The sequence below is a fragment of the Panthera pardus genome, unplaced genomic scaffold, assembly GCF_024362965.1.
Source record: "Panthera pardus isolate Hobbes unplaced genomic scaffold, ASM2436296v1 HiC_scaffold_15, whole genome shotgun sequence".
In the NCBI taxonomy this organism is placed as follows: domain Eukaryota; kingdom Metazoa; phylum Chordata; class Mammalia; order Carnivora; family Felidae; genus Panthera; species Panthera pardus.
This window is the reverse complement of record NW_026526710.1, coordinates 74,518,655-74,532,773: the sequence shown is the minus strand read 5'-3', so window position 1 is coordinate 74,532,773 and position 14,119 is coordinate 74,518,655. Positions and strand designations below refer to the sequence as shown.

The following is a 14,119-nucleotide window of genomic DNA, read 5'->3' as shown; positions in this document are numbered from 1 at the left end:
AATCTAGTCAATGGTATTGAGGTAGTGTTGGACAATGACAAGTGGGCCGGTGACCAGAGAAGTCACCCGGAACTTATGTAACATTGTATGCCAGCTATAGGCAAATGAAGAAGAAGAAAAGAAAAGAAAAGAAAGAAATGACACAAACTGATTTCACAGTTCTGGGGGTCAGAAATCTGAAATGGGTCTCACTGGGCTAAAATCAAGGTGTCGACCCGGCGGTGTTTCTTTTGCAGCCTCCAGGAGAATGTTTCCTCCCCTTTTCCTGGTGCGGAGGCTGCCCGAGTGCCCTTGTTCGTACCACTCCTGAATCTGTTTCCATCAATCGCCTTCTCTTCTGCAGTCAAATCTCCATTTGCCCAGCCTACCAAGAGGCCAAGGGGGCTGAGAAAGTGAGGAGTGGTCTGGCCCCTGAGACAAGGGTTAGATCTTGCAGGCCTGACTGGGTGGGTTTCTCCGCCCCCGACTTCCTTTGCAGCACCCCGCTGGTGGCAGGACTTCTGATAGGGTGACCAGACAACCAGACCCAAAGCTGTGAGGCTAAAGATCTCTGTGTCCAAGTTTTGCTCAGGAAGAACATGGCCGTCCACCTTCCCCAGCAGCTGGCACAGTTAGCTGGGGCCAGACCACCGGATCATTCAGGATGGCCTAAAAACCAAAGGCCTTTCCCCACATTTTCTGGACAGACTCATAGCATCCTAGGCAAGCAGGGGGGCACCCCACAACCTGACTGATAGTGCATTTCTTGGTATTCCTGTCAAGTGGAGGCACAGACTATGTTTAATTGGATTTGGATAAAAAATATGGTAAAAGGACATATTTTGCTTCTGAATGTTGTGGATCCCACACCACACCTGTTTGGAGATGAGGCATAATTGGCTTATGTTTTTTTAATTTTTAAAAAAATATCTATTCTTGAGAGAGAGAGAGAGAGAGCACGTGGGGGAGGGAGACAGAGGGAGCAGAGAGAGAGAGGGAGACACAGAATCCAAAGCAGGTTCCAGGCTCTGAGCTGTCAGCACAGAGCCCAACGTGGGGCTCGAACCCACAAACTGTGAGATCACGACCTGAGCTGAAGTCGGATGCTTCACCGACTGAGCCACCCAGGCGCCTGGCATAATTGGCTTCTAAAGTAAACACGCTGTTGTGTCACCTTTCCCATCACGTTGTGACTATCTGCTCAAGAGTCCTGCTTTTTACAAACTGAATTTTCTTATCTCTAAGGCTTTAGGTGTCTTTCTCTTTTACTTTACTGGACGGGGGGAGCCCCCCAAAACAACATGCAGCCAAGCCTCCAGTGGCTCTCAAGAGGGCCAGATCAGGGCTCCCAGGCACCTGTAATAAGAACTCTTTGCCCTTCCCCCCAACTTGAATGTCCCTTCGGAGAAAAGATCCCAGTGTGCCTTCGGGGTCAGGTATGAGGATTACGTGGATAGTTGGTTCTCCAACCTGATCAACTTTGGACTCCATAGACGGTGTCCATCCAGCGGCTGGTCAGGATAACAGCCCAGACGCAGAACCAGCGGGGAACACGGTGTCCCCACCCTCCGTTCCGCTGGGAAGACAAACAAATCAAACAGGAAAAACGGCTGCATTTGTTCATAAGGGACAAGGAACATTTTGCTATTGAAGACCGGAGGAGACTGTAGTGGCTTCTCCATTTGAAGGGCACTGGCATCACTCATTTCCACGGGAAAACGAATTCCCTCCTGCTCAGTGGAGCTGGGGGGACCGAAGATTTGCTGTCCCTGGCATTTGTCGTCACCTGAGGTGGGTGGCCTTGTGCTTAGGGGCTGTGTGGGAGCTTCTGGCTGAGCAGAGGCAGGAGCAGGCCTGGAACTGAGTAGGGGCCCAGGGGGCAGCTACATTGTCTGAGAAATTACAGAACGGAGTCAAAGGGTAGGGGCAAAGGAAGTTCAGAAATGGAGAAGTACGGCCTTGGGAAAGAACTGGTGGGGGGTGGGGGTGGCCATGATGGACAAGATACAGATGTCGTGGAGAAAACTGCCCAGTGAGAAGTTTCCAACATGGGGGATTCACATCACTGATGTCATTTGTACCTTCTCCAGGTAATGATAATGAATATTTCTGAGGTACTTAGGCCGGGCCCGGTACACTAATTGGTTTATTTCTCATAATGACCATTATGAAGTGGGTTCTATTAATATGCTCGTTTTGGGGGTGAGAGAGGCAAGCACAAAGGGGTTAAGTAACTTGCTCAAGATCACAGAGCCTTTAAGTGATGTGAACCCCAAGTCTGAGCCCAGGGGCCCACCGTCTTGACCACAGAGCCGCATTCATTGCCCAGGCCTGCAGTTAGGCTATTGTGAACACACGCTTTGGGGGGCAGGGGGTTTGGGCAAGGGAGGCTGACTGGGCGCCTGGCTGGGGTAGCGCAGCAGAGAGATAAGAAGGGTTCTGAGGGGCAGGCCTAGGGGGTAGGCAAGCCAGGTAAGCAGGAGTTGGCCTTGAAGCAGGGCCAGATCTCCTGAGGCTGGGATGCACAGAGACCCTGGAAAGGTCCCCAGGAGGCAGCTTGGGCCACGTGAGTTTCCTCGATGGACTTTGGGATTTTGTGTCGTGCCTGACTAGACAAATAACATTATTAGAATTAACATTTTCCAGCTCTTAGATGTTTTTAAAGATTCTACAAATGACATATTGCATTTTTTGCGTCTTGCTTTTCAAACTTTTTTGCGATTCATCTGTATTATTGCATGAAGTCTATATTTGTTTTCACTGTTTACAGGATCCCACAGAACCAATGCCTATGCCAGAAGTTACTTATCTATTCTATTGTTAATGGACACTTGGGTCATTTCTACTTTGAGGCTATTTTGTGAAACAATGACCTGAGCCTGTTCGGTCATACGTCCTGGTGCCCGTCTGCACAGATCTCTGTAGGGTGTTGGGATATTGTGATTTATAATAAGAAATATATGTTTAGTCTTTATCCTGTGACCAGCACAGAGCTCAGGAAACCCTTGGGATTTCCTAAGTGGTAAGAGTAATAAAGGTGTCTTTTGGTATGTTAATGAGGTGACTTGAGAAGTCCCTAGGTCACCTAAGGATGGGGGGGGGGGGGCGCTGGTTCCCAAGGGAACCAACCAAATGCTAAGAGCGTTGGCACTTTCAGTCCCACCCTCACCACCTTCTCCCCTCTGGGAGGGGGAGGGGGTGGAAGTTGATTCAATCACCAATGACCAATGATTTCATCAATCATGCCTATGTAATGAGGCCTCCATAAAAACCCAAAAGGAGAGGGTTCTGAGAGCTTCTGGGTTGGTGAACACGTGGAGGTGCTCCTGGAGAGGGCATGGAAGTTCCACACCTCTTCTCCATACCTTGCCCTATGAATTTCTTCCTTCCATCTGGCTGTTCCTGAGTGATATCCTTTTATAATAAACTGGCAATCTAGTGAGTAAAATGTTTCCCTGAGTTCTGTGGGCTGTTGTAGCAAATTAATGACTCCAAGGAGGGGGTCATGGAAACCTCTGATTTACAGCCCATTGGTCAGAAGAACCAGGTAACATCTTGGACTTGTGGTTGGTGTTGGAAGGGAGGGGGGCAGTCTTGTGGGACTGAGCCTTTAGCCTGTGGGATCTGGTGTGGGAGATTTGCTTGGTGTGGGGGTAAAAAAAAACCCCACATCAGAACTGGTGTCAGAATCACAGTTGTAGGCCTGGTAGTAAGATATCTAGGTCATAGGGGAAGCATACCTCACACTTGGTCATAGAATGCCAAACTGTTCTCCAAGGTCCCTACCCCTGGTTCATTCCCACCAACAGTGTCTGTGCCTTTGTTCCTTTGTCGACAATTGGTATTATTAGAACTGCTCAAATTTTACCAATATGCCGGGTACGTAAGAATATATCATTATGGCTTTCCTTTGCAGGTTCTTGATGAAAAATGACATTGGGTAGCTTTCCCCCTGTTTATCAACTATTTGGATTTTCTCTTTTGTGAAGAGCTTGTTGGAATGTCTTGCTTATATTTAAAATTTGCTCTTTTTCTTATTTTCTTACTGCCAAAAGTCCTTCATGTATTTTGAATACCATGTTATAGTTACATGTATTTCAAACATTGTCTCCCACTCTGTGGTTTTCTTTTGTCCTCTCTTTATGTTGTCTTTGGATGAAGAGAAGTCATTGAATCTACCAGTCTTTTCCTTATGGTTAGTGACTGTTGTTTCTTCTGTATGAAATCCTTCCCGATTCCAAGGTCATGAGAATATTCTGCTTTATTATTGTTTAAAAGTGTTATCTCAAACATTTTTAACCAGTTATCTTGTTTTCAGCCACACCTTCCTTCTTTCAGAAGCTCCAGGTGCCTGACCTTTCTGAGATTCTGAAACACCAACAGATCTGCTTCTTGGTTTCGGCCAATACCATGAAGGTTTCAACTTTCTCTGATCTGTTCTCAGTTACTGGTCATCTATCTACTTTTCAGCTTCCAAAATGTTGGTACTTTCACCTTCTTTCCCTGTTATCTTCGTCCCTATGGTTTTTTTTCTGGGTGTTTGTGCATGCATACAATTTTCCTGTCACATTAGTGGGGTCTCAGGAGAGATAGGCAATAAATGCTAGTGTTCAAATTTCCACGTTTAATCAGAAGTCACAGCAGCATTGCTAATAAAGCAGGCAAAATTGGAAACAATCTAAATCCACCCACAGAAATAAAGTATGGTAGGTCCATGCAATGGAATAGCATGTACCATGGACAACATTGTGTTACATAGAAGCAGGCCAGTGAGGTAGTTAAGGGCATAAGACTCTGACACTCACCAGCTGTGTACCTCTCCATCCTCAGTTTTCCCATCTGTAAAATGGGATAATTGTATGTAGAGATGTTGTGAGGATTAAGAGTTAATATATGTAAAGAAAGATGAACAACTGTAGGTATATAGTCAGAAGTACATAAAGGTGATTATTGTTAAAAAAAAAAAAGGAGAGAGATTTTTTGTTACTAATAAAAGAATGAAGTGGATTTATACCCAGAAGAATGGCAATCTCTCCAAGGTATTTTATTAAGTTTAAAAAAGCAGCAAGGTGAAAACCAGTATGCATAAGAGAAAAATAAAATACCTGTAAGAAAAACAGTGTGATCATATTTTAAAAAGAACTAATGTGCATACATATATGTGCTGAACATTTCTGAAAGGATACTGTAGAACTGTTAAGAGAGGTTTTCTCGGAGTAGAAGGCAAAAGGGACCTTATTTAATGTCTTTTGGTACTCTTTGATTTTTTTTCTTTTATCATGTGTTTTACTGTTATAATTAAAAACAAGCAGATTAAAATGTAGATAATTGTTTTAGCTGGAGGTTAGTTACAGTATTTCTACTTTTATGTATGTTTGAAATTTTCCAGAGTAAAAAACTTCTTAAATAAGTTAAAGCAACAAGTATCTTCATCAGACATTCTGCAAAATCCAGTGTTGAATATTTGGATGGCGTGAAATAATGCCTTGAAGAAAGCTTCCTTGTCAAGCTACATAGGGACATTCTCATGGAAGCAGACAGGAGCCATATGGTAGAGAACCAGTTATTCTAGAAGAAAGCTACTGAGGTCATAGTATGATTGTAGGATAATTTTTAAAAACTATTTTGAAAAATGTCTAGGCCCTAAAATGTTTTCTAGAGATCCTGGTGTTCAATTTCAGGAGCCCATCAAAGACAGCCTTTTTAGGGAACCCCTAGCTTTGTCTAGTTAACTATGGACACAATGACCTTCCATCTGAGTGAGAACACAGATTAACTTCTCAATTCCCGCAGAAGGTTATTGACCCTACCATCTGCTTACTTGGTTTCCAAATCATATGCACCAACCCTTGTGCAGCAAAATATAGGATCAAGCGATGTATACTCTCACCAATAGGTTCAACTTAAACTATCGTTTACCCAGCTCATCGCGCTGGATGGGAAAGGTGGTCAACCCAGATGACTGCCTATGTAGCACGTGCGTTCCATTTATTCCTGTAAGTATTCTGAATTTCCTTTGATCAGATTAGAACACCAGAAGCCTTGATACTTGAACTAAATCTGATTAGCTCCACATAAGATTATCTAATGCTGCTATAAGAAACGGCCACATGAAATTTATTTCTGCTCTTGCTATAAAATGATGTTCACGATACCACCCGTATAACCCCATCTGAGAAGTTTATTTCGGAAATTGGAGCCCAGAAAATTTTCCTATACCTCTATGGAACTGAAAAGATTTCTTCCAGTACTGAAAATCACATAATTTAAGCATTTCTCTCATTTTCGCAAGCTCTTGGGAAGCTCGGATCCATGGCTCAGTCACAGCAGCTCTGTTAACCGCAACAATGCGCTTGTATTCTCCTTTATTTTCCATTTCTAAATTTTGTGTGCGTCTGTTATTGTCCCTCTGCATTATTTAGCAGATCTCTTCAAAAGTTTAATAGATTGTACCCCACACAGGTGCACATTTCTTTGGGCAACTGGGAACTTGATCTCTTTCTTCTGGCAGGATAATTAGAAATGGTTTCACGAAGACGCGGCACTTGAACCAAATCTTTGGGGAGAGGAAGCTCTGACGAATTCTAGCAGAAGAAACAGTGGGAGTAAAGAAGTGACGGAAGGAATGCACAGCCCATATTTGGGAGATGGGAGGATTTGCTTTGGTCAAGGCATGAGGTATAAGAGATGAATGGAAACCGAACTGAAAGATGGCTACACCATCTGAGTAGAAACTCTGTAGGAACTCACACATTAGGCATTACAGCATAAGAGAAGGATTTTTTTTTCCCCAAAATAAGGGAAACTATTGTATATATTTCAGGCAGAGCATAGATACTATCAAGACAAAGTATAAAGACGAAAGTAAAAGAACAGGACTGTCACAGCAAGGTCCCAGCTGATGTGGCTTTGAAATGGGACTAAAAGCACCTACGGAGGGCCTGGAAAGAACACGGAAGAAGAGAGTGGCATCGAGCCTACGGGCCAGCGGCCAGGCTCTCTCCCAAATTCTGCTGCTATGGATGTTTAAGTCATTCTTTTCTTTAGGAGTCCCTTGGTCAACATAAATCAAACAATATCACACACTTAACTGTGGCATTGAAATGGACTCTTGCCTGATAATTCATGAGGGAAGGTCTTTTGTTTCTGATTTGTTTCAACAGAAGAATTCCAGCCAATAACTTCAGAAAGTTTAATAATTACCATTTTGCCACTTTGAAATAGTGGATCTAGGCTACACTCATCGGTGAATGCCGCCAAATATCAGGCGAGCCTTTGAGGGCAGGAAAGGGTAGCATGTCCCCAAGAGAAAGAACATCTAAAGATGAAAGGCTTCCTAATGGAGTGAGCAGTCTGACCCGCTGGCTGATCTAGGACAGACAGGCATTGGGAAACATGGGATTGGCAGAAATAACACACCTCATGACAAGAAACAATAGGTAGGGTGCACCACCACCTAGGAAGAATGCTTGCCTAAGATAATTGAACCTGAATCTAATCACAACTCAAGACGTAAATATCATTGTACAGGAGAAACGGTTGGAGAAACTGGTTAAATGACACCCTGAGAAAGTGACCAGCCAAATCTAAAATGTGCAAATTCTACAGGACAAATAACCCATTTTCAAACAGATCAATGGCATTATTTTTAAAAGTGTGCAACAGGGGCACCTGGGTGGCTCAGTCGGTTAAACGTCCGACTTCAGCTCAGGTCACGATCTCGCGGTACGTGAGTTCGAGCCCCGCGTCGGGCTCTGGGCTGATGGCTCAGAGCCTGGAGCCTGTTTCCGATTCTGTGTCTCCCTCTCTCTCTGCCCCTCCCCCATTCATGCTCTGTCTCTCTCTGTCTCAAAAATAAATAAACGTTAAAAAAAATTTAAAAAAATAAAAAATAAAAAAAATAAAAAGTGTGCAACAGAATCGAATAACAGGGGTCAAGAAACATTCAAATCGAATGCAATGCCTGGATCTTCTTTGGGTCTCAACCCGAATAAACCAACCTTGAAACGACATTTTTAAGACAAAGAAGTTTGAAGAGTATGTGAAGTCAAGGAATTATGGCAACATTTTTAGGATAGTGCCATGCTGGTTATCTTAAAAAAACCAAATAAAACATCCTTATCAGGTAGGGAGGCACACTGAAATATTCACCTACCGGTGAAATCACATGATGTTTAGGATTTACTTCAAAACACTCCAGAAAAAAAATCAAGGGGATAGGTGAAGTAAGATTTGTAAGATATTGATAACTATTGAAGCTGGGTGGTGAGTACATGGGGCGTTCATATATTCATCTTTTTACTTCTGTGCATGTTAGAAAATTTCTGTCTTACAGAGATGCTTATTTTAACAGACTCCTTATAGTGACTAGTTTGGAAAACCTTTCTATATTTGTTTTGTAATTGATGAGAGAAAAGGGTCGTTTTCACATATGGTATGTGAATTCGGACAGAGATGATGAAGGGACTAAGTACATTATTTTACCTACTATAAAATGGCACTTTTCTGTACTTATGGTTTGTGGAGATCAGAGATAAATACCTTTCGTGACTCTGAGAAAGAAAAAAAATTTTTGAACTAAATTATCTCCTGGCTTCCACTGCGGACATCCTTGTAAGCATCAAGGCCATAGTACCCTCCGTGAGCCAAGGGAAGACTGGCTCCTCTCCCCAGCTTATCTGATTGACAGCATAACCCAAAAGGCCTGGACCACACACAGCAACAAGCCCCATATGCCAGCGTGGATTCCTCAGGCTGAAACCCGGTCTGTTAAAAGGTTCCCGCCAGATACTGACGAGCCGACTAAAAATGTGTTCATCTATTTAGTCTCTTGGTCAGCAAAATTGTTTTTTACGTTTATTCATTTTTGAGAGACAGAGACAAGAGCACGAGAGAGGGAGGGGCAGAGATGGAGACACAGAATCCAAAGCAGGCTCCAGGCTCTGAGTCATCAGCACAGAGCCTGACGCGGGGCTAGAACTCACAAGCCATGAGATCATGACCTGAGCCGAAGTCGGACGCTTAACCGACTGAGCCACCCAGGCACCCCTCTTGGTCAGCAAATATAACAGAGCATTGCTTATGTGTATTTTAAGAGTGCAGGTCTTTAAACGAATAGCTTATCTCCTAACTCAGATCTCCTCCTCCTCCTCACCTCCATTATCATCATAATCATGCTTATTCTGAAATGGTCAAATGGGAAAACATTGTAGGAGACAGAGCCAGTTACCTACTATATAGGAAGAACAGGTGCCCAAAAAGAATGACAGGCAGAGTTCAGCACCGACAAAACGTTCCTGTTATCTTGAGGACAGACCCTGTTCATCCTCCGTGGTGGATGTTGGAATGTACCCAGATCCCATTTAGAAGTAAAGAACTAGATTGTCAGCTGCCGGAAATATTGCCAGCAGGTGGCCCTCAGCTGTCATCCCCCTTGAGGAATTACCTTGCCTGAAAACAGTTATTGTGCCCCAGAGAACCCCACTTCCTGGAAAGCCAGTGAGTGGTTGACTCAGGAGTATAAAGGCCTTGGCCCCTCAGTGTAAGACAAATCTGAAAAGCCAGGCCAGCTTCTGAACTCCCCATGGGGTTGGCTGAAGCCCGCCTTCTCTGGTCGAGTCCCACTTCCTTCCTTCCTCTTCCCCAGGTGCTGATCCTGAGAATACTCCCTACCAAACTTCAGCGGCTGATCTCCATCTCAGAGTGTGCTTCCCAGAGAACCCAACCTGGGACACCTCCAATGACACCACTCTCCAGAAGAGTTAGACAGATGCCCTCAAAGGAGCCATCCTGCTGTCCCCAGCTATTGTTAGGAGATGTGAAGCCACGTCTAACTCCTGCCTCGTTCTGCCTTCTCAGGCCACTCATAAATAGGTGGCTGAGAGAAGGGAAGGAGAAATCAAGTCACTGATACTCACTGCCCAGGAACGACCACCACGCGTCTCACAGAAAGGCGTTGGAGATGCCATTGTTGCCAACATCTCAATTAACAACTTCTTCGCTGAAATTACTTTTTGGCCTAAATCACTTGGATACAAAGAATATTAAATGGTTGCCTTGCTCAAAAGTATTTATTATGGAAATAATGTTATTCCTTCTGCTACCCCCCCCCAGGGTAGACCACATACGTACTGGGGCGAGAAGAGCAGGCGTCTCCTCCCAGGACAAAAGACAAGCATGGGACCAGAAGTGTCTGTCTTAAATGCCACTGGCTCCATGGGTCTTGCTTCTTGTGTTCACCGCTGTGCCTGGCACAGAACCTGGCACTCGATAGGAGTGCCTTATGAAGGATTCACTTAATTCAAGAAAGAAAGAAGGAGAGATCCCATCTTTGCCATGAACCTCTTATTGGCGCCCTGACCAGGATGTCATATATTCTAACCTGGAACCTTGAGCTCTTTGCTGGAAGCTATTCTATGCTCCTCTTTGTATCCCTGCTCCCTGTCAGTGAGTCTGGTACACAGTAGGTGCTCCGGAAGGTATGACTTGAGTGAATGAAAGAAAAGTTCTGCAGATCAAGGGTAGTGTGTAATCACCTATTGCTGGGTAACAACCAACATCAAATCTTAGCAGCTCCAATGGCCATCATTACCTGCTCACCATTCTGGGCTCAGCTGGGCAGTCCTCTGGGGGGTTACTCATGAAGCTATAGGGTCTGAGAAGGCCTCATGCAAATGTCTGGGGCTTCCAGCCAGGGAGCCTCAGTTCTCTTCCATATGACGTCTCTGGCAGACAAGGATAGATGCCCATGTAGCTGTGCTTCTGAAGCCTCTGCCTGGGTCACCTGTGCTGGTGCACATAGGCCAGTGTGAGCCACTGGGAGGAGATGACCCAGGTCCTAGATGCAGGGAGGAGAGATTTATTAGAGGCCACGAATCACGTCACCTCTCATGACCTACCATGGGCACATCATCCCAGGTTTAGCCACCTGGGGCCAGAATTCTGGAAGAATTATTCTTCCAGGGGTTCCCAGGTGACTGGATCTTGGATTTAGGTATTTCAGAAGCAGTAAAACAACAACATAACAATTCGGGAATAGTCGGGCAAAACCCTGCAGAGGATCTACGTGCACACACCCACAGTGGCAGCAGGTACAGATGGCCTGGGGTGGGAGTTGCCACAATGGTGGCCTGGACAACCTCCTCCTCTGAATTTAGCTCAGGAGTTCCATCCCCTCCTGAACCTCTAGGGGTAGCGGGCCCGGCCACCTAGATTGGCGGCTGGGGGCAACTATGCCAACAACTAGGCCTGGGGGCAGGAAGCCGTGAATGAAGGGATCAGAAGAAGAGGTGCGGGGACAGGTCTGGGAGCTGGAACCAGAAAGGTCTCAGCCATACCCTTGGCTGCTGAATTGGTCAGCCGAGGACACTGGCTGCTCTCCAACCCCCATATACCCCAGTGCTTGGCCCACCGTGTACCCTGGAACCTCAGAGCTCGGCACCCAGGTCCTCTCTGCACTCATCTTTTGGAACCCCTGACTGTCATGCTTTGAGTAATTAGTAAAATTAGTTTGCCATAATTATATCATTTCTCTTCTCATCGCCTTCAACAGGGCAGAAACATTTATGCAAAGTGGGAATGTTATCAATAATCAAGTATTTATATAACATCTGCTGTGAGACAAAAACCAACTGAATTAAGATTTTCCAAGGTGAACTATTTCAATTCCTGAGACTTCCAGAACTCTCAGACCCTAGCTGGGAAGTGATTTATTTAGGAGGCATGGGGAGAGAAATGTCTGTGGCTAGTGATAAACCTTTGGGGTAGAGGTGAAGGCATGTTTGCATGGGTCACAAGTTAATGATGATTTAGGATCAGGACAGAATGACCCGGGGTTAGTTATGCAGAGATCTGTTTATTCCTGTGCAGGTTTTCAGGTTCTTTGAAGCAGTGTGGTCCACAGGAGGAAGAAAAGAGGCAGGAGACACCCCCCCACCCCCACCCACCCAACGCAATCCCTCAAAGTAAGGTACATTTATAGGTGCCACATTTATAGGACTCCAACATATTTTGGGGAAAGGCAATACAACCAACAACACCAGCCTCCCCTATAGGCCACACGTCTGGGAAAATCCTTTCTTCTGTAGCAATTGGGAAGAGGGATGCTGAGAGGCCTCGGAGCCCCATCTAAGATTTGGCCCAGAAGTCTCTGAAATCTTGGGGAAAAAAACTGGCCCCCAATTCTAAAGCTTTAGTGGTTCTCCATTGTGCTGACTTCCAACCAGAGTCTAGAAGTCACCTTTGGAGGTGCAGTTAATTCATTTGCTTTGGGAAAAATACACTGATACCCGTTATATATATGCAAACTAAGGCAAGTATCCTGTTCTGAAATAGGATGACTCAAGGTAAAGGCATTTCTTGTAATAGAAAAGTCTGTCTTCATTAATTTGCAGAGTGTTTCTGGGGGAAACTCTTTCTGGGGGAAAGTCAGGCCTGGATTCTGGGTAGGGCAAAAACGGTGTCAAGGGCCTTCCTTTGCTTGGGGTGGGGACGGGACAGGCGGATGGCGGGTGGGACTTGTAGGCTGTGCAATCTGGAGCCAGGCTGGAGGCTAAGGAGCAAGCTACCCTGAAGCCGCGGTGGTGTGCAGGAGCTAGCTGTGTGGACTTTCTACAAATGGTAAAATTGTCATGAATTTTGCAAGCTAGTTGGTAGGCGTGGCCGTCATTAAAAATTAAATTACAGGGCCACTTGGGTGGCTCAGTCAGTTAAGCGTCCAACTCTGGATTTTGCTCAGGTCACGATCTCATGGTTTGTGAGTCTGAGCCCCGCATGAGGCTCCGCGCTTGGGATTCTCTCTCTCTTCCTCTCTCTCTTCCTCTCTCTCTGCCCCTCCCCTGCTCCTGCTCTCTCTCTCTCAAAATAAATAAATAAACTTTAAAAATTAAGTTATGTCAACTGACATTTAATAAATGATATTAAAAATAGAGTTAACAAATACTCAAGCTCATTGCTTCTTAATTATTTTAGTACATTTTCTATTACCTGTACTGTTGAGGGCTATCGTGTCAGTTGGTGGAAATTCTTTGGACGTCGCACCACTGCGCATCTCTTCCCAACTCCCCTCGATGAAATCAGCCACGGCGGCGGGGTATTTACACCACAGGAAGTACACACACTAGGAATCAAACTCGTCTAGCCGGTTGCTAAGCACTTACCGACACACTGCGTGCAGGGGACACTGTGGAGGCTCCGGGAGTCATCCGGTTTCCAACACTGCTTGCCTCTTCCGTGCTGGAAAAATGGAATTAAGGAGCAGGCTAGTGCCAAAGCCCAGGGCAAACCAACGTGGAGGAGCCCAGCAGCCCGGGCAAGCAGGTGACAAGGTGGCAGGAGGGGACGTGTAAACGGGGTGCAGCTCAATCCAGACAGCGGCACCTCTAAGGACTTGTGCGCCACATAAGCTCAGTGCTAGCAGCTGAGTACTGCTGGCCCAGCTCCCTTCCGAGGCCCCCAAATTAAAAAGAACATATCAACATGGCTCACAGATTCTCAGAAACAGTCTCAGAAGGGAACCCGAGAAAGGGCCGAGTTTCCCCTCATCCCACAGGCAGGGGCTCCCACTGTTGTTTTCAGGGGGCGTGACAGCTTCTCAGTTGCAGAAGGCCAACTGCAGTCTTTCCTATAGGCTTTCTCAGGACCTACAGTGATCTCCTGTGCCCACGACTCTCCAAGGGGTGCCATTTGTAGCATTTCCCAAAGTCAGCTGTGCACAAAGTATCTCAGAGGCCAGGGCTCCACAAAGACAAACTTTGGAAAGCTCAAAACCAGCCACGTGGACATCATGGAAAACGACCTGGCCAGCCAGGCGTTTTCCAACCCCAGCATAGCTCAGTGATCCCGAAAAAAGGAAATGCTTATTATTTTCCCACTCATGATTGTGCTCAGGAGGAGCCCGCCCTCAGACCCCTTCCTCCTCACTCCATCCCCCAATGTATGCAACGGGGAGGAATCTTCGTGCAATGATCTAATACGGAAGAACAAACAGCAGAATACTGGCAATCCCATTGGGCGGCCAGAAAACTTCAGTGAGGGCCAGGGTGGTGAAATTTAGCAAACAAAAATATAGTTATATATTTTTTTAAGTATAGGTCCGTTAAATTTACATTTCAGCTAAGCAAGGAATACTTTTTAATATCTG

The 14,119-nt window shown here is 45.5% G+C and overlaps 1 long non-coding RNA gene across 1 annotated transcript; it reads left to right on the top strand.

The window, feature by feature from the left end:
- The first annotated feature begins 1,968 nt into the window (after nucleotides 1–1,968).
- Nucleotides 1,969–12,923, top strand: LOC109275638 (uncharacterized). Its single transcript, XR_002084289.2, has 2 exons — nucleotides 1,969–2,069; nucleotides 9,626–12,923. It is a non-coding gene; the product is annotated as an uncharacterized LOC109275638 (long non-coding RNA).
- Nucleotides 12,924–14,119: the final 1,196 nt, after the last annotated feature.